The sequence below is a fragment of the Callithrix jacchus genome, chromosome 4 (assembly GCF_049354715.1).
Source record: "Callithrix jacchus isolate 240 chromosome 4, calJac240_pri, whole genome shotgun sequence".
Classification (NCBI taxonomy): domain Eukaryota; kingdom Metazoa; phylum Chordata; class Mammalia; order Primates; family Cebidae; genus Callithrix; species Callithrix jacchus.
Genome location: NC_133505.1, coordinates 108,944,153 through 108,970,740, shown reverse-complemented (window position 1 = coordinate 108,970,740; position 26,588 = coordinate 108,944,153).

Genomic DNA, 26,588 nt, shown 5'->3' with positions numbered 1-26,588 from the left:
CCCATCTAGTAGCTTACAATATATGTGTTTCCTTTCCCTCTTTCAGTAATAACCCTGAACATACTGAAAAAAAAACCATATTTCTTATTTCATCAACTTCTTAATCAAGTATTTATTCTCTCAATGAAACATGAGAAGATAAAGATAAATTCCATCTCTGTCACACGACCTAAGACATATTTGATTCTGCTGACAATTTCTGGAATCCTCAGGAGACTACAGCCTTGTCTTTTTCATTCTTTCAACTATTCTTTTTTTTTATTTATAGAGTCTCACTCTGTCTCTCAGGCTGGAGTGCAGTGGTGCCGTCTCAGCTCACTGCAACCTCCACCTCCTGGGTTCAAGCTATTATCCCACCTCAACCTCCCAAGTATCTGGGATTACAGGCATATGCCATTACACCCAGCTAATCTTTGCATTTTTAGTGGAGACTGGGTTTCACTATGTTGGCCAGGCTGCTCTTGAACTCCTGGCCTCAAGTGATTCACTTACCTTGGCCTCCCAAAGTGCTGGGATTACAGGAGTGTGCCACCGCACCCAACCCCTTTCAGCTATTCTAACTGTTCCCAAAACACTGGACAAACTTTGATTTTGACCTCATGCCATTATAGTTCATGGAATCTTTTAGTTACTGTTTCTCTTTTCTATCTATAAAATTTTTAAAAAATGGTTATTCTAATTATCTTCTTCTCTATGTCTCTCCTTGAAAAATTATTCTAAGATGGAAGCGCTTTTAAACAACACAAAAAAATAAAAAGCACAGGACAGGTTGTATTTTTCATTTTATTATTAAACACTAAAATTAATTATTTTTTCATTTCTAGAGCTTGATCCTCTCTAAATAGTCTAAAGCCTACAGAGATGACAGGTTTGTTTTCTCCATCCCTGTGACTTCTCACTCACATACAAGTCAAATACTGTTCTTGAATCAAAAGTGCTTTTCCTTCTTAAAGTTGCCCAAAGTTACTTTCTGGAGTTCTTTAAAACTCTCAGATGTGAGAAAAATAAAACTTTATGTGTTGAAATTCTATAGAGCATTCTCACTAAACTGGATTTCTATAAACTCTGTTTACATTGCCAACTACAAACTTCAGTGTGTATATTCTTTATTGATTATGGTGGGACATTTGTGTCCCTTGAATCGGCAAAACAATGTCAGTTTTCAAGAACATTTAATTCTATTATAAACTGTTTAATTGTTAAAAGAAATTATTGATGCATTTTGCATAGTGTTACATTATTTTGTTTCTTTTTAGTTTATTAATCATGCTTGTGGAACTTCTTCTAGATCTGCAAACCATCTGAGAACGCTGATTGTTTCCTTCCATATTTACCTTATCACTTTTTAAATATTTTCTTCAGAGTTTAAGAATAAAATTTGAGGTTTTATTACAATAAAATGTAAATATAGTCCTAATTTTATCTTTCTCAGAATCTAACCCTGATTGCCAAGGTAAATGAGAACTGGAAAGTCAATTTTATTTTACATAAATCTAATATATATCTGTAGTCAAAATGTAGGACAAAAGGCCTCTGAGAAAGATCAATGTAGAATATAAGAAGATAAGTCCAGCTACAAAAACAAAAACAAAGTAAGTGTACACCAAAATAAAGGATTCATCTGAAAGAGAGAGAAAAATAATCATTTTTGCAGTTAATGAGTGAAGAGGACAAGGGAGAAAATAGCCAGCCATTCTATTCCCTTTCAACCACAATTTCTACAGTTAATTTTAATATCTGTTGAGCCATTTTAGGTTAGATGTGCTGAAAATAGATGGCTTGTATCTTTTGTTTCCAAGTCCAAAGGTGACAAAAATTGTGTCCCAGTAGTTAGACTTAATGGATTAAAGCTAGTAGACTCATCAGAGCCCAGATGTAATCTAGATAATGAAGTTTTGATCTTTGACCTGATGCTATAATGTGATGAGAATATTATTCATTCAAATGTCATTCAAAGAAGCAGAACTAGCAGGAGGCAGATAGACAGGTATATGGTTAGACAGTTAGATAGATAGATGATAATAGATAGATAATTTTGGCAATGAGTTGGCTTATGTGACTGTGAAGGCTGTCTAGACAAATCCACAATCCAAGGGTCTGGATGGAACCCTCAAGCAGCAGATGAAACTGCAGTGCACAGGCAAAATTTCCTCCTCAAGGAAACCTCAGTTTTGCTTTTAAGGTCTGTTTCCTGGTTGAATCAAGCACACCGAGATTATCTGGCATAATCTCTTTTACTTAAAGTCAAATAATCTTTGACATTATTCGCAGCTACAAAATACCTTCAACCAATACTTGTATTAGTGTTTTATTAACTGGACTAACAGCTTGCACAAATTGACCCATAAAGCTAACTGTCACTCTTGGGAATCTTGGTAGAGAGTTAATACAGTTTGCATGAGAAAGGGACTTGAGTCATTGGGGGACAGAGAGCATACTGTGGTACATAAATCCTAAGGTTACCTTCAAGCTTTCTGGTATTCATATTATCATATCATTCCATTTCCTGAGTGTGGGTAAGTTCCTTTATTTGTTTCTAACCAATAGAATATGGTCAAAATGATGGAAAGTCACTCGTGTAATGACATTATTTAAGACTGACATCACACAGTTTTTGAATATTGCAAATATGATGGGAGAAAACTGACATCTTGCTACTTCTTTAAATTTTATTTCTTATTTCCCTAATGATTTGAGATATCTACATATCTATATTATCATTTAGCATTTCACTTTTGGGAGCTACTGATGCATATTCTTTGAGTATGTATTGTATTCAGAAAAACTCATGAGTTTCTCTGATCATCTTGATTTTGGTTTTTGTTTGTTTTATATATTACACATAACATTTACAAGCTGTCAACATCTGCTGACTTTTATCTAGACATTCTTTCTTGCACAAAAATCTATAATTTTAGTGAAATCAAATTAGTTATATTTATTTATATGCTTGGTAGTTTATTTATTTATTTAGCCTTCTCCTGAAGCCCTATTAAAAATTGTAATGCCACTAGGTCCACATAGATTCTACATAGTTATATAGTAAATACTAATAATTATAAAATTTTACCTTTCAAATATAAATCTTTAATATATCTGGACTCCTTATTTATATATCTCTTACAAAATTTTAAATTGTCATCTTGTTTTTTTTTCTTCATGAAAGACTGCTCTAACACCAGCTATAAAATATTACTTTATTTATTTTAAATCATTGGTAAAAAACAGTGTTTGTTCTCTGAGTTGTCAATTTTATTTCATTGGTCTTTTTTTTTCATTCCTTGTTCACATCTGTTTACTAGGGTTTTATTCCATCTCTTTAAAACCAAAGCACATGTCTCTCTCCCATCTTTTCTCTGAAAAGTTGATTTAGGTTCTTAGAGATCATTATTATTCCATTGGAATTTAAAAATTGTCTTGTAACTTCTGGTTCTGTTTATTTTAGTTTGGGCTTATTTTAAGCAACTGATTCAAATTTGGTCAGAGTTGTGCATTATTTTATGTTTTGTGTTTTCTCATATGAATATTAATATGTGATTGCATGATTTGATAAGAGATGGTATAGTATTGTATAATTTATTTGATTGAATACAAGATTTCTAATTTACTGGCAAAATTATTGATATTCATCTTAGCAAATATCTTGTGGCTGCATTTCCATCCTATTCATCATATTCATTTGTTTTTATTACTTCTTGGATTCCACAAGTAGGTACATGCACTTGCACATGTTCATACAAGCAGTGCTAGAATTTTCTGAAAATGTTGGCAAAGAGTGTTAGAGGACTTGTTTGCCAGGACTCTAGGCATTTTAATGGTTTCCAAACTAAGTGTTCACATAACAGTTTTTACAACTTGTAAATAATACATATTTAAAATTCATGCCTGTGCATAGTATTGACCTAGGAGGTACTTTTTTTTTTTTAGCACATTCATCAATGTTGTCAATATGTATCCATAGTACTGGCCATTATTTTTCTACTGAAATATATTGTTTTACTGCTAGGCTTCATTTCTAGACCTTACTATCCATAATAAGAAAGCTATTAGATTGTGATGAAAATGGCAGAGAGCCACCTAGTTCCTCTTCCCATTCTATGATAGGATCTCCTCTGTTTCTTTCACATTGTGGATATTTAGTAATCTTTCAGACCCCCCTCTCATTTTCCTATGCCTTTTTCTGTATCATAAAATACAAATTCTATATTGTTATGAATTAATTCCTATCACAGTGAATTGTTTAATATTCATTATCAGCTTTTGTTCAGAGTTTGTGGTATAAAGTTGTACTGTTCTTTGACTTCACAGTGAATACAATGCTCTCCTCTAACGAGCTGTGTGCACGTACTCCTATCTTTTCAGGGGGTCAACTGCCAAATATGTGCTATAGCATTCCATGTGTTTGATTTCTTCCTCGATAGATATCTGCATTAGAAATCTTACTGCTTACCTTACCTACAGAGTTGAACTTGGGGTGTACTGCTTTGCAGCTCTGTGATTCTCCTAATAAAAGTGCAGTTTATCTTCTGTGATCTTTAACAAAATACACATTTTCTTCTAAATCTGAATAAAGTTATTTTTAAGTGCCTTTTGCAAAAATAATCAATTTCTTGCTGGGATCTGTACCAAAACTCATTCCTCCAATTCTATACCACCATTAAATATGCATATAATTATTTTTCTGCCCAAAGTAGATAATGCAGTATTCTTATCTAAAAATATGCTGAATTCTACTGTATACTATCTTACCATATTTCTTATTGATAAAAATTTCTAAAATTATGCAGGAAAAAGAGCTTTTAATAAATTTGAAAGACTTTCAGTAGTATGACAATGTTTATTAAATAAATTTCTAAGTTTCTGATTCACAAACAGTACATGATGCTTATTATTTTGCTGTTGTTATTTATCGAATCACTGTTGTTTCAGAGAACTAGTGTAAACAAACAAATCAGTGATAAGACAGACTTTAAATAAAATTGACTGTACTTTAGAACATAGCATTAACAGATAACATTAATTGAGGACCTATTCTCTGCCAGGCTTAGTTATAAATACTCTACAGGAGTAGGCTCATTTAGCTCTCAGAACAACTGTGTAAAGTAAGTAGTGCAGATACCTCCATTTTACAAATGAAATAACTGAGGCATTGAGGAGGAAGTAACTTCTCCAAACACTATCCATCTAGTAAGTCATGGGAAAAATATTTAAATGCAGAATATTTAAATCCAGATTTTACCACAAAGTCATTACTTTCAGGATGTTTGGAACTTTAAGGCAAAATAAAATCATGGTTCTTCCACCGTAAATGTTAAATAATTAGTGTTCCCTGGATGGGTACAATAGGCTTGTGCCACTACAAAGACGCAGGTCATTCCTTTGTCCCTGCTTATGTATTGTATTCCAGTGTTTCAACATTAGGTGCCTCGCAGAGTATGGATGTTTTCAGTGTATTATGCATATTCCAATTATCTTGTAAATAAAAGTCAGTGAAACAAAAGTAATTTGAGAATACTCCACCTAATTAGCATATTTAATACTCCACTATTAAATATGCCATAGTGCCATAAACAGCAAGTGATAGTGCCATTGATTCTGAACTATAAATATTGAAAACTATGATTATCTCCCAAGCAGTTATATATATTTAACAGATATGTAAATGAACTCTGAGTAAACCATATTGTGTTGAGCTTGTTTCTCTCCCCGATGTGCAGTAGCACTGGCTCTAACTAAAACAATCCCTGGGGCCGGGCGCGGTGGCTCACACCTGTAATCCCAGCACTTGCAGGAGGCCGAGGCCGGAAGATCACCTGAGGTCAGGAGTCTGGGACTAGGCTGGCCAAAATGTTGAAACCCCGTCTCTACTAAAAAAATACAAAAATTAGCCGTGAGTGGTGGCTGGCGCCTATAATCCCAACTACTCGGGAGGCTGAGACAGGAGAATTGCTTGAAACCAGGAGACAGCGGTTGCAGTGAGTCGAGATCACGCCATTGCACTCCAGCCTGGGGAACAAGAGCACAACTCCGTCTCATATATATATATATATCCCCGGAATGCTTAACTTGCCATTCTCACTCACTAGTAATTCTGCTCACTAATAATCTCTACTAAATGTTTTCAAGAATTCTTACAAGCATTCACAGACATCAAAGGTATACAAGGTTGCCTCACCGAGATATATTGTATATCTCATGCTGTTAGGAAACAAAGGAAAATTTTTTTAAAAAAAGCAAAACATGGCTGCATTTTTTTAAACTGTAGAATTTCTCCAAATGTACCCATTAAATCATACTGTAGCACATTGTTATTTGTACAAGTGATTATTTATATCTGTGTTTCTAAACTAAATTTATAGTATGAAATCATTTTCAAAGGTCCTCATTTTCCTGATTCACTTAAAAAATTCAATTCAATAGGATAGGAATAGATCCATGGACTTGGCATGTTTCTGAGATATCCTTTACCTGCTGCTATATGTATCTAAATCACTGACTCTCTTATCTTCTTTTACAGAGGACAAACAGATTTACAATCTCAAATTTATTTTCCAGACTAAGAAAGCCAATTAAATATTTATTTGTTAAATACCCATAGTTAAATAATTATATTTTATACTGTAAAATATCCTTTAAATGACATTATTTACTTTATTTCTGATGTTAGAAAATTTTTTTAAGTAGGCATCTTCACTTATTCAAATATACCTTCAGTTGAGAGGTTTACTGTAGCCATTTGTTAAAGGCACTAATTTTCTAGAACATTTGGGCTTGAAAAATAAGGACTATACTATATAAATCTGCGCTTTTGTGTGCTGGAAAATGTACTTCATTAAATTTGCCAAAAACGATTTGTCTGAATCTATGTACTGATGACCAGATACATACATTCTCTACCTAAGGTTGATTATAATTTTAGTTCTGCCCAAAACTTTCCAGATGTAGCAGGATAACTTTTGGCTAATAGCCTTAATGTTGGAAAGGCAATTTTAAACTTCCTATTGAGGTATGTTTTATGTACTTTGTATAGACAAAAAAAAAAGATAAATTATATGTCCGACCCAGCTCATAGTAGAGGGTCAAGCAGAAAGCAAGTGTCTGTTCTAAAGAGACTGAAGGACTGACTAGCTAAATCAATGCGCGAAATGACTGTACCGTTGCTATAAGTGTGTTATTTGTTGTGAAAAGAAAACTGTGCTATTAGAGAAAGTGAGGTTTCTAGTATAAAACCCTCAGGCACGACATTACTGTGTTTCAAGGATAAATAATGTTTCACATACATGAAATACTCACTTATGTCCTAGAACAGAGTGGATAGTTTGCAACTGTGTCATGTCTCTCTTTTAGATGTTTAAGTAACTTGTTTTGGCTACCTAGATTTGGTGTTGAGCAGTGCTTTTCAATTCGTTTACTAGTACCTATGTGCTAAAAAGCATTATCATGTAGCTAAATGTTATACCAGAATGTGATATTTACAGTTAAAATTAATCTATTCTGAAAAGTCTGATAATTGTAAATGGACAGTGATACTTTTTAAGAAAGCAAAATTCAAAATTCGAAGTTTAAGCTAATATATTATTAATATTGTGTAAGTAAAATAGATTTTTTTCATATTGCTGAGAAGTAGCTCGACCATGATTATACTTGAATACTTCCTTCTTGCCTTTTTCAGGGTGGCATTAAAGATACTTTACTACATGGCCCTACTCTATATATCCCTCAGTCTTCTCCATCTCACTTCTCAGTATATGCAAACATACAACATATTCCGAAAACCCTCCTCACCCTGGAGTATAGCTATTAGTTCATTTCCATACCTTTGTTTAGCATGTTCTCTCTTTAATAGTCTTTATCCATCCATCTCTACTTGGTAACACACAATTCAGCCTTAATTTGAGAACCCACCTCAAATTAAGTAGCCTAAATAAATCTATCTTTTATTGAATTTAATTTTGTTCTTTATTCTATGGCAATTTTTAAATGGAACTCATGTAACTAATCATATACAATCCCCAAAATATGACTTAAATATATGATTCTACTTTAAACAGTAAACTCCTCGCTTTTCAATAGTGTGAAATCTTAATATTTGATCTCCCAGTACTTATTACACTAATTAGAACAAAGTAGGAGGTTAAAAATTTCCTCCAACATTAGAGCTGTTAGCTAAAAGTGATCCTGATACATCTGAAAATTTGAATGTTGTGAATTAATTTTCCAATAAAAGAAACATTAAGGTGACTATAGTCAATCATAACTTAGTTGCATATTTTTAAATAACTTATAGAATATAATTGGATTGTTTATAACTCAAAGATAAATGCTTGGGGGGATAGATACCCTATTCTCCATGATGTGCCTATTTTACATTGCACACCTGTATCAAAATATTTCATGTACCCCATATATATATATATGTGTATATATGTATATATACACACACTTACTATGTACCCACAATTTTTTAAATTAAAATATAATTTTAAAAACTCCCAGAAAGAAAATAGAAATTATTCATAAAACCATAAAAGTATTAATTAACATTCTATGTTTACTTAATATTTCTAAAAATAAAGATATTTAAAATTGTTTAAAAGACACAGTACCAGGAATCATAAAACTTATTTTCTAGTCTTTGATTTACCAATAAGTCACTGTCTTCGATGGCCAATGGCCTTGGTGTTAAATTAAGAGATTATACTCATGTCTCTGTCATTCTTTTCATCACAAACCACTATGTCTATAAATGGGGCTCTCTTTAAAGACAAGTGAGGGAATGGTTAAATTGTCTAGATATTCCACACTTTCTTGTTAATTATGAATGTTTCATTTACTATTGGAATATAATAAACTACTCTGAAACGTCATGTTTTTAAACTTCTATTTTGCACATAATTTTGTGGGTCAAGACTTCTGAAAGGAATTTGTTGGGTAATTCTCACTTGAGTCCCATCAGGCTAATGTCAGATGTTGCCTGGGGCTGTAGTGACTTGAAGGCTCATGTTGCTGGTTATCCAAAATATTCATTCAGATGGACACCTATCAGCTGGGAATTCATCTAACCTGATAACTGGCCCAAATATGGACTCTCCATTATAAGAATCTCAGAGTAGTAAATGACGAGCTCACCAAAACCACATAAGTCATATAATCAGGCAAGAGTTGCCTTCTCTATTGTAGATTAGCCTCGAAAATCTTTCAGTTTTATGTCTGTGGCAGTCTTTAGTTTATAATTAAGTCACATGCATGACCAGATTCAAAGGAAGGAAACCAGACTTCATGTCTTGACAGGCAGTGGAAGTTTCTTGAAGAACATATGGGATAGAGATACTGTCACAGCCCTTTTTTGGAATAATCAGTTGCATTTGATAGATACTGATTTTGAGTGTTGTGAAACTCAAAATAAAATGCTAAATATAAAATTTTACCAATTAAGTTTTTATTTATCCAAACATAATACTGAAAATTTCAGTAATGTTCACTGGGGAAAAAATCTGAGACATGTAATACATTCACCTGAGAAGTTACCAATAATTAACGTAACTAGCACCATATTACTGTTATAATAAATGCAAGATGTCAGTCAATGAGTATTACCTTGAAGAACAAGAGAAAGTCGTAGGCAATAATAATTTTCAAAAAGTTATCAGAAATCACATTGATATATTTTATAGAGTGAGGAGGAATAAAGTGCCACAAAGTGTTTTTTCGTTTATTAATTTTTTCTTCTAAATTAGTATATTGGGAAGAATATACTAACTTATTTCAGTGGGATGTTTGTGAATATTTCCCTGAGGGAAAGAATCAGCATAGAGTTACTCTTATTATTACAAAACCCATAGAGCAATTAAAAGCATAATTATAGTATAAATCAACCTTGTTTTCTTATTATTTGAACCAATATCATGTATTTTTATGTTTATTCCAAAGTGCATTGTACTCATTTCTCTTGATCTTTTACTATGTTATAATTGTTATTTTCAAAAGATATGCTAAAACAATTTGTTGAGATGAGTCACAAAATTTTCTTTCAGGATATTGACTAGATACTCACTTGTTTTTCTTATTTGATAAGCTTCTTTCTCCAGTCAGCATTTTAGTGATCTAAAATTTTTAGCCAGTGACCCAATATATTTATGTACATATTCATCTATCTTTTCATAATAATCCCAAACTGAAAATAACCGAATTGTCAAAGAACTGCCAAATTTATTGAGCTATTATTTCCAAAAGTGGTTACTGTATTTAAATAACACTTAAATAACTTTCATTTAAAAAAATTATTTCTAACACTTCATGGAGTCACTATTACTAGCAAGCTAAATTGATTTACATTAGAGACCATCAGTACATTTGACTTAAATAGATAGCAGATTAATAAAATAGTAATAGGAGTGAGAAATAGTAGAGTAGTTAAAAAAGGATTCCTAAGCTATTTATGTTAGTCCATTCTTATGCTGCTATGAAGAAACACCTGAGACTGGGTCATTTATAAAGAAAAGAGGTTTGATTAAATCCCATTTTCAATAGAGTTTGGGAGGCCTCAGCAAACTTACAATTATGGCAGAAGAGAAAGCAAACATATCTTTTTTCACATGGCAGCAGGAAGGTGAAGTGACAAGAAACGGGAAAATCACCTTACAAAACCATCAGATTTCCTGAGAACTCACAACAAGAACAGAAGCATGGGGGTATCTGCTTCTATTACCCGTGGGTCCCTCCTATGATTGAGAATTATGGAATTACAATTCAAGATGAGATTTTGGTGGGGATCCAAAGTCAAACCATATCATCACTGAAAATATTTTTTGTTGGGATTGTAAATGAAAGGATGAGAAATAAATTAAATGAAATTGTTCTTTGTATTTTATGCTTAAATAAATAGAATATAAGTTTTAAAATTAATACACTTGAATTTATTATAAGGAGGCAAACATTAACATGCTTAGCATTCTTATTTTTTTACATGTTTTCATAAATATAAATACATATGCATTATCATGCCTGAGATTCTACTGTAATGCTATTTTAAAATCATAAGTTTGTTCTCTTAAACGTATTTCCTTTATTTTAAAAATATCATTTTCTCTTTATCTACTAAGAAACTAACAGTAAGAATATAATGCATGTTTTTATATACCTTTCAAGATTTGTGCAAAGATAAATACATATACAAATTGATTCTGCTGTCACTTATTTTACAAAATTAGATTATATTAAAAATGTGTTTCTGCATCTTGCTTTTTTCCAGTAAACATTATGTTTGGAAACTCTTCTAAGTCTGTTGATATACATTATATTTATTCATTTCTGTAGCAACATAACAGATGGAGAAGGAAACTATATATAATCATTCCCCTATGATGGGCATTTGATAACTTCAGAAATATTTTAAAAATGAAAAACATTATAAAGTTATTTCAAAGTTAGGTAAGATAACTGGATTAAATTATGAATTATTTGGAATCAGTCTGATGACTAGAACTTTCAGAACACAGAGGTAACTCAGAAATACTGCAGGTTGTGTTCCAGACCACAACAATAAAACAAATGTTGCAAAAAGTGGCATCACAAAAAGTCACACCACATTTTTGGTTTTCAAATACATTTAAAAGTTACGTTCACACTATGCTGAAGTCTATTAAATGTGCAACAGAATTAAGTCTAAAACGTCTTATATATATATATAAGACCAACTTTAATTTAAAATATTATTTTAAAAAGTTTAAAAATCATCTGAAGCTTCAACAAACGGTAATTTTTTTTTTTGAGATGGAGTTTCACTGTTGTTACCCAAACTGGAGTGCAATGGCACAATCTCGGCTCATGGCAACCTCTGCCTTCTGGGTTCAAGCAATTCTCCTGCCTCAGCCTCCCGAGTAGCTGGGACTACAGGCGTGTACCACAATGCCCAGCTATTTTTTTTTTTTGTATTTTTAGTAGAGACAGTTTCACCTTGTTGACCAGGATGGTCTCGATCTCTTGACCTCGTGATCCACCCGCCTCGGCCTCCCAAAGTGCTAGGATTATAGGTGTGAGCCACCGTGCCCGGCACAAATGGTAATCTTAATGCTAGTAGAGAGTCTTGCCTTGATGTTGTTGGCTACTGACTCATCAGCATGATGACTGCTGAAGGTTGGAGTACCTGTGACAATTTCTTAAAATAAGACAACAATGAAATTTGCTGCATTAATTGACTCTTCCTTTCATGAAAGATTTCTCTATAGCATGCAATGTGTTCAATAGCATTTACCCACAGCAGAACTTCTTTCAGAATTGGAGTCCATCCTCTGGAAACCTGCCACTGCTTTATCAACTAAGTTTATGAAATACTCTAAATCATTTATTGTCATTTCAACAATTTTCACTGCATCTTGTTCAGAAGTAGACTCCATCTCAAGAAACCACTTTCTTTGCTCATTTGTGAGAAGCAGCTCCTCATCTGTTCAAGTTTGATCATGAGATAGCAGTAATTCAGTCACATCTTCAGGCTCAACTTTTAATTCTAGTTTTCTTGCTGTTTTAACCATATCTGTAGTTACTGCCTTCGCTGAAGTCTTAATCCCTTTAGTCATTCATGAGAATTGAAATCAACTTCTTCCAAACCTCTATTGATGTTGATATTTTGACCTCCTCCTATGAATCAGAAATGTTTTAATGAAATCTGGAATGATGGTTCTTTTCTAGAAGATTTTCAATTTACTTTTACCAGATCGATCAGAGGAAACACTAAATATGGCAGCTATAGCATTACAAAATGTATTTCTCAAATAATAAAGCTTAAAGGTAAAAATGATAAGGCTTAAAGCTAAAAATAATCCTTGATCCATGAGCTGAAAAATGGATGTTGCATCAATAGCATTGGAAACATGAAACTTCTTATACATTTCCATCAGAACTCTTGTTAAAGAGCAGAAATATTTTGAAATAAATCTTTTATTTTCTCACACGTAGGTCTCAGCAGTAGGCTTAAAATATTTAGTAAACCATTCTCTAAATAGATGTGCTGTTATCTAGACTTTGCTGCTCCATTTGTGGAGCACAGGTAGAGTAGATTTAGCATAACTATTTTTAAGTGTTCTTTTTTATAATCTTTTATATTTCAGTAGGTATTTTGGGGTACAAGTGGTTTTTGGCTACATGGATGAGTTCTTCAGTGGTGAATTCTGAGATTTTAGTGAACCCATCACCCAAGCAGTATACACTTACCCAGTATGTAGCCTTTCATCTCCCACCCCTCTTCCACCCTACCCATAAAATCCCCAAAATGCATTGTGGCACTCTGTATGTTTTTGCACAGTCATAGATTAGCTCTCACTTATAAGTGAGAACATACAGTATTTGGTTTTTCATTCCTGAATTACTTCACTTAGAATAATGGTCTCCAGCCATCTAAGTTCCTGTAAAAGACACTATTTCATTTCTTTTTATGGCTCAGTAGTATTCCAGGTGTATATACAGCACATATTCGTTATTCACTTGCTGGTCAATAGGCACATAGATTTGTTCAATATCTTTGCAATTGTGAATTGTGCTGCTATAAACATGCATGTGCATATTTTTTATATATGGTGACTTTTTGGGAGGCTAGACACTTAGGATTGGGACTGCTAGATCAAATAATAGATCTACTTTTAGTTATTTAAGGAATCTCTTTACTGTTTTCCATAATGGTAGTACTAATTTAGAATCCTTCCAGCAGTGTAAAAGTGTTCCCTTTATACCACATCTATGCTAGTATCTGTAATCTTATGACTTCTTAATTATGGCCATTTTTGTAGGTGTAAGGTGGTATCTCATTGTGGTTTTGATTCGCATTTCCCTGATGATTAGTGTGTTGAACATCTTTTACATGTTTGTTGAATGTTTGTATATCTTTTGTTGAGTAATGTCTGTTTATTCCCTTTGTCCACTTTTTGATAAGATCATTTGTTTGTTTGTCTTACTTATTTGTTTGGGTGCCTTAAAAATTCTGGATACTAGTCTTTTTTTGGATGCATACATTGTGAATATTTTTATCCATTTTGTGGGTTGTCAGTTTACTCTGCTGATTATTTCTTTTGATTAGGTCCTATTTATGTATTTTTTCTTTTGTTGCATTTGCTTTTGTGGTCTTAGTCATGAATTCTTTACCTAAGCCAATATCTAGAAGAGGTTTTTCAATATTATTTTCTGGAAGGTTTATAGTTTCAGGTCTTAGATTTATCTTAGGTTGATTTTTTTATAAGGTGAGAGATGGGGATCAAGTTTCATTCTTTTACATGTAATTTGCCAGTTTCCCCAGCACAATTTATTGAATAGAGTGTCCTTTCCCCAATTTATGTTTTTGTATGCTTTATCAAAGACTGTGTGGCTGTAAGTATTTGACTTTATCGGTTTTCTATTATGTTCCATTGGTTTATGTGCCTATTTTTATACTGGTACTGTGATATTTTGGTAACCATAGCCTGATAGTATAATTTGAAGTCTGGTATTGTGATGTCTTTATATTTGTTCTTTTTGCTTATTATTTTGACTAAAATTTAATATAATTATTAACAGCCCCACAAATTTTTAATGGTAAATGAGCATTAGTTTCAATTTAAAGTCACCAGTTGTATTAGACCTTACGAAGAGAGTCCACCTGTTGCCTGAAGCTTTGAATCAGCCATTGACTTATCCTTTCCAGCTATGAAAGTCCTAGGTGGCATCTTCCTCCAATATAAAACTGTTTCATCTATATTGAAAACCTGCTGTTGAGTGTAGTCACCTGTACCCATTATTTTAGCTTGCTCTTCTGGATAACTTGCTGTAGCTTCTCCAACAGCACACTGCTTCTGCTTGCACTTTTATGTTTTAGAGACAGCTTTTTAGCATAAACTTCATGAACAAACCTCTGCTGGCTTTCAACTTTCTTTTCTGCAGCTTCCTCACTTTTCTTAGGCTTCACTGAATTGAAGGGAGTTAGAACCTTGCTCTGGATTAGGTTTTGGCTTAAGGCAATGTTGTGGCTGGTTTGATCCTTTATCTAGACCACTAAAACTTTCCTCCTATCAGCAATAAGGCTGTTACTCTTTTTTGTCATTCATGTGTTGATGAAGTAGAACTTCTAATTTCCTTCAAAAACATTTCCTTTGCATTCACAGCTTAGCTAACTTTTGGTGCAAGAGTTCAGCCTATCTCCACTTTTGACATGCTTTCTAAACTTAATCATTTCTATCTTTTGATTTAAAGTGAGTGAGTCTCTCTTTCCCTTGAACACTTAAAGGTTATTGTAGGTTATTAATTGACCTGATTTCAATATTTTTGTGTCTCAGGTAATAGGGTAGCCTGAGATGAGGACAAGAGATGATGGAATGATTTATTGATTTAGTTTACCATCTTATAAACATGCAGTTCATGGCACCCCTTAAAAATTACAATAATAACATCAAAGATCACTGATCACAGATCATCATAACAGATATGATGATACTAAAAAAGTATGAAATATTGCAAGACTTAACAACATGTGGCAAAAAGTGAGCAGATGCTATTAGAAAAATGGCACTCACAGACTTGCTAGGAGCAGGCTTGACACAAACCTTCAATTTGTAATAACTGTAATATTTATGAAGCACAATAAAGTGAAGTTCAATAAAATGAAGTATGCCTGTACTGAAAAGACCTTTCACAATTATCATGTTTTTTTGTTTATGTGTGTTACTCAGCAATATTCCTTTCTTAAATCTTTTTTTGTAGTGAAAGGCATTACATATTGTGAATAAAGGATGGGTGATTTCATTCTTTCTATCAAAATGCCTTTATTTCTGGGTCTTATCTTTGATGTAAGTACCATAGAGTTCAGAGTAATCATGAACTTTGTATTTTTGAATTTCAAATGTATTATTGAAATAGCACAGCCAGGTGAAGTGGTTCACACCTATAATCCCAGGACTTTGGGAGTCCCAGGTGGGTGTATCATGAGATCAGGAGTTCAAGACCAGCCTGGCAAATATGGTGAAACCCCATCTCTACTAAAAATACAAAAATTAGCTGCTCATGGTGGCACGTGCCTGTAATCCCAGCTACTCTGGGGGCTGAGGCAGGCGAATTGTTTGAATGAGGACCCGGGAGGCGGAGATTGCACCACTGCACTCCAGCCTGGCTACAGAGCAAGACTCTGTGAAAGAAAGAAAGAGAGAGAGAGAGAGAGAAGCACAAAGATAAATTATGATAATTTATGCAATCGAATACCTTTTTTCTTAAATTCATTTGTAGTAACACCTGTTATTAATAGATATTCAGATTGTAAATAATATGATAAGGAGTGAGGAGAGGAAAAAGAAGAGAAGGAACAGGATGGTAAGAAAAAAAAAAAAAAAGAAGAGTAAATGTAACGAATGTAACGTGGCTGAGGAATTAACTCTCCTGGCAGCAGAGGCCACTGTACAGCAGAAATTCTAAGTTACTCCAACAAATCGTTATTACTGAAACTTTAACAAGAAGTTCTGCAAAGAAAAAAAAAAATAGAAAGAGGCTTATTTTAATTAGTCAACAATAATTGCCAATGGAAAATTAATGCCACTTTTGGTGTATTTGAATCATCTACACCCTCAAGTTAATTAAGCTGACTCAGTAAAAATGCTGTCAGAGTTACTTCTTGACATCCTGTGGATGAAATAATTTTTTTGAATTTTAGCTTTTACTAAACTGATTTTGACATTGTATGATATTCATTGTCGAACAATAATAGGGAAGAATGTGTTTTTAGGTTGGGCCTCTGCAACAAGAAAGTTTTGACCGGAAAAGAGTAAATTTTCTGCTGATTCAAAGATGAGGAGCATTGAACTACCTTCCTGAAATATGAGATGTATAGCCAGTAGAATGCAGAAGCTTGCTTGTAATTGTGAACCTCCACCCCTTTTCAACTTCCATATTTATTGGATTTAATCTTCTTCCTATGAAAACTGAAACATAGCATTAGAGACCTGCTGCTGTAGCAATTCCTGAAAATGTATAAAAATAGGAGGTAAAACGATATGTGCTGGACTGATAGGACAGGTTAAAGTTGGTTTGACAAAATGAGACCAAAGACAGAAAGTTCTGTTGATTTTTAAGACAAGGAATACTTTAAAGTAGAAAATTCAGAAACAGGTAAAGCAATAAAGTAACCTTTCACAAAGCTACCTTGGACACTCTCACAGGAGGGAGCAGGCAGTGGAGTTTTTTTCTTTTAATTAGAAAAACTTATTTAGCTTATGGCTGTGAAGACTGGGAAGTCCAAGAGCATGGCCTGGCATCTAGGAAGAGCATTCATGCTGAATCATAATGTGGTAGAGGACATCATGTGGTGAGAGGACAAGAACATGCCAACTCGAGGCTCTCTTCCTCTGTTATATTGTTGCCAGGAAACTTTATTAACATTAGTATTTATAGTTGTTAAATCTTGTATATAAATTTTTTATCTCTAAAACTCAGTAATTCTGTTGACTTGATATTTAGTCCCTTTCTTTTCTCCTCATCTTAATACTGGGTCCTGTTGGACAATTACATATTATCTGAAGGCTTTTAATTTATCAACTTGGATAATTACAACTTTTAAAAAATATATTAAATTATTTCTCCAATTTTTCTTTCTTTTAGCTTTTATTTATATATAACCTCATGATTTTAGCTTTTATATATAACTTCATGGTTTTAGAAATGATTGGGGTACATGTGCAGGTTTACTATGTAGGAAAAGTGATGTCATGTGGGTTTCATTTACAGATTACTTCATCACCCAGGTACTAAGTGTAGTGCCCAATAGGTATTTTTTTTCTGATCCTCTCCCTCCTCCCACTCTTTACTCTCAAGTAGGCCCCAGGGTCTGTTGCTCTCTTTATGCCCATGTGTTCTCAGTGCTTAGCTCCCTCTTGAAAGTGAGAAGATGTAATATTTAGTTTCCTGTTTCTGTATTAGTTTTCTTAGGGTAATGGCCTCTAACTCCTTCCATGTTGTTGCACAGGGTATGATCTCAGTTCACACAAATGCAACCATCTGATCTTTAACAAATCTGGCAAGAAACAAATCAATGGGGAAAGATTTTCTATACAATAAGTAAGTGGTGTTGGGATAACTGTCTAGCCTTATGCAGAAGATTGAAACTGGATCCCCTCCTTATACCATACAGAAAAAGAAGATCAATTAAAGACTTAAATATAAAACCTAAAACTATAAAATAAAACTCTGGAAGATAACAGGAAATATCATTCTGGGTATAGTAACTGGCAAAGATTTCATTACAAAGATGTCAAAAGCAATGGCAACAAAAGCAAAAATTGACAAATGGGATCTAATTGAACTCAAGAGTGTCTGCACAGCAAATGACACAATCAACAGAGAAACAACCCTAAGAATGGTAGAAAATATTTAAAAACTATGCATCCAACAGAGGTCTAATATTCACATTCCATAAGGAACTGAAACAAATTTGTAAGCAAAACACAAACCCATCAAAAGGTGGGTAAAAGACATTAAGAGACACTTCTCTATGAAAGGCATACATGCAGTCAACAAGCATATAACATGCTTAACATCACTAATTGTTAGAGAAATACACATCAAAATTACAATTAGATACAACCTCCCATCAGTAAGAATGGCTATTATTAAAAAGTCAAATAATACAGTCTGGTGAGGTCACAGGAAAAAGGGAATGCTTTATACACTGTAGGTGGGAGTGTAAATTAGTTCAGCCATTGTGGAAAGCCTTGTGATGATACTTCAAGAACTCATAATAGTATTACCATTTGACCCAGTGATCCCATTGTTGAGTATATACCTGAAGGAAAATAAATTGTTCTATCATAAACACACATAGACATGTAAGTTCATTGTACCACTATTCATGATAGCAATGGCATGGAATCAACCTAAATGTCCATCAACAATAGACTGGATAAAGAAAATGTGGTATATGGCACCATGGATACTATGCTGCCATAAAAAGGCAATCTTATCATAAACTTCTTTCATTGCAACTCTCTTTCTCCAGAACAACTTCCAAGAGAGTTACATGTAAATTTCCATGCCCTTTAAAGGCTAGAAATGATATAACCTTATGGTTTTAGAAAGGACCATAACCTCACCTCTTATAACATTTTGTAGACAAAGCAGTCACAGATCAACTCAGTTTCAAGGAAGTGGGAGAACAAGCTTCATCCTTCCAGTGAGAGAATGGAATGTAGATATTGAGAAGGAAGCAGCAATAGTGACCATCTTAGAGAGAAGCTACCCAAAGTACTAAAGAAGCTGCATTTTAAAAATGAGAAAATGAAAATCAAGGGCTTTATGTAACTTGCTGAAGGTAAAAGCTAGACATAAAAAGTCTCACTTCAGAGCCCTTATTTTTAACCATAATATCTTGCCATCTCTATATAATTATAAGCAACAGAGGAGTGAACTACTGTCAAATCAATAAGATAATCTCTAATATTTTTCCAAAACAGAGTATATTTATGATAATAATTGACAATCATTTAATATCTATTTATTCATATATTCAGCTATGAAATCATGCTATAATTTCCAACATCTATTTCAAATCCACTTATTTAGCTATAGAACTATGGTAGTAGCAAAGATAATTTGTGATATTTTTGTTGAACTATGAAACACATAATGACCTATTTTGAGTAGTAGTTATTACAATTATTTATTTTAAACATTATGCACAAATGCCATCTGTTCAGTGGGGTCAAGAAATGTCTTCTTATATTAGGAAAGACGGACATATCTAATTTAATTTCAGCATCTTAGAGACCTATATTTATAACCTGGACCATATATCAACCATCTACTGGATACATCACTTTGTATAGACCACAGAGAATTCCATTTCAATATATTAGGTGGGTGAAAAAGTAATTGTGCTTTTTTGTCATTAAAAGTAATGCAAAAACCACAGTTAGTTCTCCACTAACCTTTATTTTCAATCTACTTGTTTATTCTCCAAGGATAACACTAGTTCTTCAATTTATAACACTGAATCATTCCTTACTTCTTTCACTTACCTACTTCTACATTTTAAACAATATGAGTCCTAAAGATTCTAAAGCTTTTATTTAAGGTTTGTATTTCATCTCTTACTAGTTCATGTCTTAGTAGATGCCTTTATAATATATTGTAAGAATAACTGAAAAAGACTTAATGCTTGTCTCTTATTTCTATTCTTGCTGTATTTTAATCTGTTCAAGTTGTCACAGTAATAATTTGAAAAAGCAAATGTGATCGTTTCATTTCCTAGATTAAAAATATGTATTGTCTCTTCAGAGTTTTCACATTAAATAGTAAGTTTCTTAAAATGTCCTAAAGGTTTTTAGTTGGCTGCTTCAAAATCACATGTCACCTGCACAGACTACTGCAGTTTTAATGTGTATGGTGTCTCTATAAAATGTACCTAAAGTTCACATTAAGTTCTTCTGTGCCCCAAGTTGAACTGATGTAACTCTTCAATCCATGGCGCCTGTCATCATTTGTTTGTGTGAAACCATGTATTTTGTTTCAGATGTGTTTCCATCCTCCATGCTTAATTGCTTCTTTATCTCAACACATTAGATACCCAGTTTTACTATATTTACAGGTTCAGCATCCCTAATTAGAAGAATAGAAATTTGAATTGCTCCAAAATCCAAAACTGTTGGAACACTGACATTACACTCAAAGAAAATATTCATTAGAGCATTTCAGATTTTGGAATTTTGGGTTAGGGATGCTGAACTGGCTATAATACAAATATGCTAAAATCTGAAAAACATCTGAAATCCTAAACAATTTTAGCCCTATGCATTTTGGATAAGGGATCCTCAACCTATAATTTATATGTGTCTAATTATTGCTAGAATATTTTACTTAAATATGTGACCATTTGCAGATTTTACCAAAGAAAAACAATCTAGCTATTACTTTATTTCAGAAATTTTTAGTTGAGTAAAGTTGTGATCTGATAGTTCTGTGAATATTATGTTATAAATCAGGACATTGCTGCCTTTGTTCTGTTTTTACAAACAATTGAGTAAGTTCAATAAATAAGTTTTGTTTGCTTTCCTTAGCAGTAAAGCAATTAAGATATGTCCTCTTTCCCATGAGTATGAACATGTCGCATTACAAAGCTAGTCAGTATCAAGGGTAGAAAGAAATAGTGACGCAGGTTTCACCTGCCATAAAATGAAATGCTCTTTTGGGACAAAATAAAGCTGAAAAGCATTGCAATGCAGTACAGTGGAATTGTAACAGTGCCAAGCTGAGCAATACTTGTTTTCCTTCAGCATTTATAGACTAAACATAAGTTTGAAAATTCAAACAGTGATGTTGGGAAGATATTTGAAGCACATTTAAAATGCAAGTAATAGCTTTATGCAATACTATTAGTTTATTTTTTAAAAGGTTTGTGAGTACATAGTAGGTATTTATGGGGTACATAAGAAGTTTTGGTACATGCATGCAATGTGAAATAAACACATCATGGAGAATGCGGTGTCTTTCCCTCAGGCATTTACCCTTTGAATTACAAATAAACAAACTACACTTTTAAAGTTATTTAATAAAGCATTTCCATATCTTAGCATAATCTTTCATACATAACATTTTTGTATATAATATTAAAATAAATTCAAATTAGTCATTTTTTTCCTATTTGGAAAACACTCAGGATAAATGATTTATTCTCTACCATTTTAATTGTCTTCTTTACAGTTTTCTGCCTGTGGAAAATGAATGTTTTCATAGAAAATAAAAGACGTTGCCTTCAAATCTTTATTTGTACACAAGTAACTGAAGTTTAGAAATAAAATCCTGATTTTGTAAATTTGATTTTCAAAAATAGTATTGTAAATACTAATAAATATAGAAATGGGAAATTTTAATAAGCCTAAATTTATTATTTTCTTATAAATTCATGTATGATTTTATACTAATATAATTATATTTAGAAGATATTCTTAGAAAAATATACCATTTGGTTAACTAAACGATCCTCTTATTCAAAAGGTTAGAATGTCTGAGATCAAAAAAGATTGATGTATTATTAAAAACAAAAATACAAAACAAAAACCTGATTATAGAAGTTAAAAATACTATGGCGAGAGTAAATAACAAATTGAATCCTGTAGAAAATAGATATATTGAATGAGAGCATTAGCACAAAAAATCCTTTCAGAACACAGGTATGAGTCTCAGAAGAAGATGATAAGTGAAAGGTTAGACACATGGGAATGTGTAAAAGAAATTCAATATAAGTGTAACGGAGATACAAAAATAAGTGCACAGCAGAGGAATAAAAAACAACACAAAAATAATAATGAATAGCAAAGACAATCTAATCCCCTGTCCCTATCTGGACCAATACTGAGACCAAACATATTTTCTTATCCCTGGGTGAAACAATTCCTTGACTAGGCATGCTTTTCTGTCTCTGTATTAAGTAATCTTATGCCAGGTACAAGTATTTGCTCCAGAAAATAGTTGGAACTGGAAAATATGACTAATAAAACACCAGGAATGCACAGCGATCTCTAAGTCTCCTGTCAAAACTCTTATTTTGTGGTATGTACTTATGAAAAGCATCACAAACTCTGCCTCATTCCAGCTATTAATAATTTTCCACCTTTTAAGCCCTACCTTAGAGTAGCAGATAACTTGGAACATAATTACACTTATAATACAATTATGTTAATTGTATTAGTCCATTTTTGCACTTCTATAAGAAACTGCCGGAAACTGGGTAATTAATAAAGGAAAGGAGTTTAATTGACAGCATGGCTGGGGAGAACTCAGGAAACTTACAGTCATGGCAAAAGGTGAAGGGGAAGCAAGGCACCTTCTTCACGAGGTGGCAGAGAGAACGAACACAGGAGAAACTACTGTTTGGTATTTACAAAACCATTGTATCTTCTGAGAACTTACTATCATGAGAACAGCATGAAGGAAACTGTCCCTATGATTCAATCACTTAGCCTCTCCCTTGATGTGGGGATTATGGGGATCATGGAGATTACAAGTTAAGATGAGATGTTGGGTGGGGACATAATCCACTGTGCCTGGCAGAAATTCTCTTTTTGTATCAAAAAAGTATAGAAATGGCCCCCTCTTTATTAGTTTTCATGGTGTTTTGTCCTCTATTTACAATAGGAAACTTCATGCCCAAAGGTGCTATGTGCATACTTTTGTAATTTGACACTTGTCTTCTTACTCTGTGACAAGAGCAAGTCAGTCTGCTGACTCTCAGAGTTTTTTCTTGCAAGTAGGGAAAATCTCTCTATAATAGGACAGGACAGCTGTCAGCACTCATGCAGTTTAACTTTCTAAGCTCACCTGTTTCTTTTAAATATAACATATTTTTGAAGAGGTATATACATTTTGATTGTCAGTACAGCAGCAATTGCTCCACAATTTGCTTTTTAAAACAAAATTTGTTGGTTTGCATCTCCTTGGACAAAAAGTTGATATTATAATATTATCCTACAATTAATTAGTCAATCATCATAACTCCATCAAACATTGTGTGAAGTATAACAATAATCTAGGCAAAATTCTGTACCTCTATATAAAAGACATAAAGATAATTTCTCACTTTGAAGAAATTTTTAAATTATATTATAAGAAAAATGATAGGAAGGAACAATATTAAGCAACAACTAATCATTGCTAACAAGGGCATACAAGCAAAGTCTATAGGGAATCAAAGCAAAGCAAAAAGGAAGAATAGTAGAAGGTGAAGCTGGATTTCTACTAAATTAAGAAAGAGCTTGAGCTACATGTAGAGAAGAAAAGACACATTCCATGAAGTCGGAAAGGATAAACTAATGTTCTGATTAATAGTAAAAAAATAAGATAACTATTCATTTATTTAATCATAGGAAAAACAATATGCTGTCCAAATCAAGATTCATTTGAAAGTTAAAGGAGGTGCTAAAAATTAAAGTTGAAATATGATTTTAATTTGTTTATTTATTTTCCAACACATTGATTTTACTATGACATTAACCCTATTTTAAAAGCTTGTATAATTAAAATTATTTTGAAAATTGAACTTCTTTGAAAATTGAATGTTAGAACAAAATTGAAATATTTTTTATGTTGATTATCTAAATATGAAACATTAACATGAATAGAATTATTACTCTTGGTTTATGTTTACATGCTTAATTGGTTTCTTAGCTTTATGTGTCCCTAATGCCTATTTTTGAGGATATTTCTTTCCCATATGGAATATTATTCAAAGTTGCATTTTATGGTTTATAACTTTGAAAAAATTGATACTGTCTATTAACTCTCTTCTAAGAGGAACAACAGTATTTTGATCATATATATTTTGGTGTACAGTTCTATGAATTTTAACACATTTGTAGATCATGTGTAACTATACAGCAGTCAGTGTGCAGAATGGATTCATTACCTCAAAACATTATCTCATGATATCCTTTTCTTTAGTCACAGAGTCTACCACTAGTCTCTGGAAAATATTAATCACATCTGTCACTATAGATTTGTCTTCTTGAGAATATCCTATAAATGGGTTCAACTTGTACATGAACTTCTGAGACTGGCTTCTTTCACTTGTGTAATGTTTTTGAGATTTATCCAAGCAGAAGCTAATCTGAGCTGTTGTTAGTATTTTGAAATTATGTGAACACTTGCGTATAGATTTTTATTTGAAAATAAGTGTTGCTTTCTTTAGAAAATACACAGAAGTGTGATTCCTGAGCCGTATAGTAAGTACGCAATTATCTTTATAAGAAACTGCGAAACTATTTTAGAGTAGTTAGACAATGTTCCATAACAACTGTCAATGCATGAGAGTTCCAGTTGCACTGCCTCCTTGCTATCCCTTGAAATTGTCAATAATTTTCATTTTATTCATTCTAAAAAGCGTTATAATGATATCTCATTACAGCTTTTAATTTGCATTTTCCTACTCACTGGCAATGTTGAACATCTTTTAATGTTCTTTGAAACTTTTATATATCCTCTTGATGAAGTGTCTCTTCAAGTCTTGCACTCATCTTTTTTTTTAATTGGGGTATTTGTTTTCTTTCTGTCAAATATTGAGAGTTCTTTATGTATTCTTTTTTTTTTTTTTTGAGACCGAGTTTCGCTCTTGTTACCCAGGCTGGAGTGCAATGGCGCGATCTCGGCTCACCGCAACCTCTGCCTCCTGGGTTCAGGCAATTCTCCTGCCTCAGCCTCCTGAGTAGCTGGGATTATAGGCACGCACCACCATGCCTAGCTAATTTTTTGTATCTTTAGTAGAGACGGGGTTTCACCATGTTGACCAGGACGGTCTCGATATCTTGACCTTGTGGTCACCCGCCTCGGCCTCCCAAAGTGCTGGGATTACAGGCTTGAGCCACCGCGCCTGGCTCTTTATGTATTCTTAATACAAGCATGTTGTAAGGTACGAGATTGGCAGATATTGTCACTTTGTAGCTTCCTGTTACATTTAAACACTTTGTCTAACATCAGGTAACAAAAAAGTTTTTCCTATTTTTTCATCCAAAATTTCATAATTTTACATTTAAATTTATGATTCCTTTTGATTTATTATGTAAGATATGACATTGAGTTTCATTATTAGCTTGTGGACATCCAATTGTCCAGCATCAATTTTTGAAAAGATACTCTTTATTTATTGAATTTACCTCCTTGTCAAAAATCTATTACCCATACATGTGGTCTATTCTGGATTCCTTACTTTGTTTTATTGATTCATGTATCTATGTGTTTCTCAATACCAACCTCAAAACAGTTTATATTGCATGATAAGTATATTTCTAGAAATAATGGGATCCCTTAATAATTTACTAGGTATTAAACAATAGAAAATGTCTCATAACCCTGGTGTTTAATCTGAGCTGTTCTGCTTAACAGAAAGATTATAATCTTATAAAAGTTACACAGACGATTAGCCTCCGTCTCCTCATCTGTAAAATTGACATAAATTATCTAAATTATACAGGTAACAGGTATTAAAGGGCTAGCTTATTTAAAGCAGATGTTTTTTAATATATGTTCTTAATAAGTGTTATTTCTTTTTACTCTTTAGCTCTTTATTCAATCTACCACTATTCATTTGCCTAGCTTTGTTAAATTTTATTTTAATCAAGTAACTCTTTAAAAATATATAAAGCATAGGAAAAGCAATAAACTAACATCAATATAATTAATATGATTTTCTAAATAATTGCAGAAAAACAAAACAATTAATAGAAGAAAACCTAGTAATAATAGACTGTACCTTCCTGTAGCATGAAGCTTTCAAAAAGGATTACTATTTTCCAATTGTGACCTTGAGCTAGAGATAAAAACAAAAGAGAATGTATCATGCAGCTCAGTACCCTTTAGATTTAGTGCACAGAGAACAAAATCCATCTGTTTATGATTCCTTTTTTTGTCCCTAGATAACACTTAGTTAAAAGACACATGTTTCAACCTTCAAGATAAATTATCCTTTCATTCTTAATGGTTGTAAGTGATAAAATCCAAGAACAAATCAGTGTGTGCATTAAAACTAGTGACATCTATGCATTTGAATTGCTGAGAGATTATCCCAATATTTAAAGGTTAAATGATCATTTATACATTTATAT